The following is a 4,054-nucleotide window of genomic DNA, read 5'->3' on the forward strand; positions in this document are numbered from 1 at the left end:
TTTAGCATGTGCAATACAAATAAATAGACACACCCCAATGGGGAATGAGACCAAGAACAGGTTGCGAGAGTTAGTCTTTGCTTTATCAAGAATTGGCATCCAGCGAACTCTGGTGCCCGAGAGTTCTCTGGCAAACATTACAATGACATCAGTTTATGAAGGCAGAAAACGTCACCAATGACAATCATATAAGGGACTACATGGACACAGGATTGGATGACATGTGTTGCTGTAGGTGCTGCTCCTTCCGGATAGGTTGTTTGGTTGGCGGGAGGGTGAGCGTCACAAGGTACCTCTGCCTGTGTCCGGGTGGGGTGAGGGTCAGGTCGCTGTGAGGCAGGGTGGCCGCTAACATAATATGCTACAATAGAACATGCACTAAATAAGTCATTACAACTCCTTTGAGTAAATCATCATAAACCTATACATTGTATTCGCACCATTACTTATTGGGACTTATATGGGGTACCAGGTTAAGGGTCTTGATCAGTATGATAACATTGATTGTGGTGTGGGGATGGACTTATCAAAGAGGCTGGGGGGGGGGGAGGTTGATGTTTGTTAGTTGTGGGAGACAATATACTGCGACAGAGATCTGATTTTAGCTAAGGGCATGCTGGGGTGGGCTTCATGGCAGGCTCACATATCTGGTATCTCAAGAGAATACCTTGCAGGGACACCAGGTTATACTGGCAGTAATTTTCCAACAGCAAGGTTGAGGGGGCACAGGCAGGTTTGTGGAGATGGATGAGCTACAAGGCCTGGGTCAGGCCAGTTCACACACGGGACAATGATCTCAGAGAAGAGCGAGATGTTACATTTGTTTTTGTTGCAATTACCTCCGGCTCGAGCGTGAGAATGGAGCTGCGAAACTTTCATACTCAGTGAGAAAAGGTGGGGGCCCTGTGCGCGGCGCTGCTAAGGGGAGAGAAGCATTTGTGTATTATCACAATGAGGCCTAGTTCAAAAGATGGAGTTGAGGGTGCACAAAAATGGATGCAATGTGTCCCGCGCAAAAGTCCCATCTACGCCAATGCCAGCATAGGGCTGATATTAACATAAGGGCGATGGAGGCATCCCCCACCATTGGGAGGCACATGGTCCAAACTGTACTGAATGCATGGCAGGGGGGCCCAAATGGCCCCTCACTCCCACACATTTCCCCCTTTCGTTACATCTAAAGTAACTATTTATTATTCTTATTCTCATTTCGATAATACTCTGCTTCCGCAACTGCTTCATCCCAAGCACGTGTTCCTTTAATTGGCATCCATGCCCTACATACGCTTCTTAGACTATGGCCCTTCCGTGCATATTCATATGGGGTGCATGCATATATATTCCTCCATCCCCATCCAGGTCCACCCACACTTCACTGGACCATTGCAGCTCCCTTGGTTCTTTTATTGTAGTGTGATATAGATTATCTACCCTGTCCCCATTCTGGCGATCTACAGCCGTCATACGATACTTTGGTGGGTTTGGTTCTCCCGTTTGCATTTGTGCATCTATCATAGTAGCCACCGTTGTCTGTCGGCCCATCGTTACCATCATCATTGTCGAATTAGGCATAGATTTTGCACAGTATCAGATACCTAATTGGCACAAACAGAAAAATAGTAAAATAAAAACGATGACAGGAACAAAAAATGTCATCATAATGTTGAACCAGGACAGTACCCAGTTGAACATATTGTCAAAACAGTTACTTGGCTCTATTCCTCCTTCTTTCGACATCCTCTCCCCCCAGACTGTGTACTGCTGAGATCACGTGGGAAAGGGTCCCATTATCTGCATCTTCAGAAGGTACGAATGTACAGCATGCGCTCCTGATTTTTCGCCAAACACCGCCATCCATCGCGGTGAAAAGGTCTAGGACTTACCGGTTCTGCATTGTCATAAGGCGCTAGGCACAAAGTTCCACCTTGATCATATTGAATCCCTCTTCAGTGTCGTTGGCCAGTTGGATCAATTCCCAGAGAACGATCTGCAACCATTTGGTGTTTGTTCAAGCCTGGAGTCCTGGTGTTAGGAGGGAAGCAAAGAATGTCTCTGCAGAATTTAAATGTTTGTACTTTGGCGGGATCTCAGCAAGAAGAGCAGATGATTCGTTGGAGATGTAGTTTGATGACCGCTTTTTGCAAGAGTCTGTCCTTCAGGTCACTTTCCAACAACAGATCATACGAAGGAGGCTCTGTTGTTGTTACTTGGGGCGCTGCCAAGGTGCCAGCCGATTGCCCTGCTGCCGATATGCCAGCCGAACCTTTACCTCCTTGAATATGGCTTTCTGGGATTACCATCAGAGCGGAATGCAGGGTGGCCAGGGCCCAAGTACCTATCCACGATGCTGGTAGATGCAGGTAGGCTTGTTTGCCACAGACCCAATACATGTCCATCAACGCGGCTGTACCTTTTTTCATGTCTGGAATAATGATTGTTTTGTTGCACTGCTTGTTGACACCTTCCCTTCTCCGTGAAAACAAAGCTTGTAGTATTTCTTTTTGGGTCTTGATGGGCTTTTCTAGTGCCGTGACCCAGGTGAGTTTTGCAATGTGCTGAGACCAGACAGGAGCACACGTTTCTTTGACCTATTGAAAGTTTTCTTCAGTTAGTCCTCTGAGTGCTTAAGCTTTACACTCGATCGTTTAGTCATGCCATTTATTTTCTGTGAATCTTGTTCCCTTTATGACGAAGAATGGTTCTTTAATGCAGATTATTCCTTGGCGCCTGCTTGCGCATATTTTCTCGTTCTGCAACAGTTCTATTGTAACAGTGTGTGCCTGGAAGGTGCCCCGAATTGTACATAATACGAGATGATTAAACACTGGGCGTCTGACAAGGGTACTTCTTGTGGTACAAGTATTTTGGGTGTGCCTGATGCGTGCGGTATGAGAGAGCAGACGTAGCAGATCTTGTTCATGGCTTGTTTTGCTGTAGCACTCACGTCCGAGTACCGGTGGAGGGGGTCTTCAATTTCATCTAATCCCAGGCAATGATAGATATCATATCTTTTCCCTCACGCCCCCCTTCTCAGTCTCCTCCGCCCCCCTTCCCGGTTATTCATTGTTTTTACTTTTCGATAATGTATAGGAAAGACTCCCACCCATGCTCCGTCATTGAAGTCATTCACTGTGTACCCAGCCTGTAGTTCTGGGGTCTCTTGGGTAGCAGCAACATAAAAAGTGCATTATAGTTCCTTGCGAGGTAGGTTTGATGGTTGTCCGTAAATCAATATTTACCAAGTTAGAAGCATTCTCCCAAAAGTAATCACCATCATACTGGTTGGTTTCATTAACATTGCTCAGTCTTATAGCAGCAAGTGGAAGGAGGTGGGCTGTTAATGTGCGATTAATGTGCAACGTAGTGATGTTTGCTTTAGTAGAATAATCATTAACAGAATAATTATGTTTCCACACCTGCCCGTATAAGTATTGATCCTTCCCGTATTAGCTGTGCCCCACTCCCCCCCCCCCCCCGTTTTCATGTCCTCCACAATGAAAAACAGTACCAGGCCATACAAAAATAGCATAGTTGAAAACAATATTGCAGAATACTTCACGCAGCATTCTAAATTATAATATTTATTAGCTCGATCAACTACCCTATCACTAACTAAAATTGTGTCGTTATCTGCGAGTGCACTCCTTTCGGCCGTTGTGTTACCTGGAGGGGCGATATAAAATGGTTAAGTGACAGGCACACATTTCATTATCCATATCATCACCTTTTTTATTTTATCATTATATCTACTTTTTGCTAAAGAATACTTTCTATGGTGTGCACACCTTAATGCTATTTTTCTATATTTCTCATACATTCAATTGCTATTATATTTGTTTGTAATCAACATCATTTTCTTTCAATAATGAGCATCATTTCTACATACAGGCTGTGGATTGTCATTTCATTAAATTTGATAAAGAGAGTTATAACTGCTTTCTTACTTAATGTCTTTCAATTCTTTCTCTTCGTCATTTTGTACTGTTTTCATAGTTATTTCCCTACCCACTAGCAACTTGTTAGGGAGAATTCTCAATAAATGGCCGATTCCCCT

This window comes from Ambystoma mexicanum, chromosome 6p, assembly GCF_040938575.1.
Source record: "Ambystoma mexicanum isolate Mex_15411 chromosome 6p, UKY_AmexF1_1, whole genome shotgun sequence".
Taxonomy (NCBI): domain Eukaryota; kingdom Metazoa; phylum Chordata; class Amphibia; order Caudata; family Ambystomatidae; genus Ambystoma; species Ambystoma mexicanum.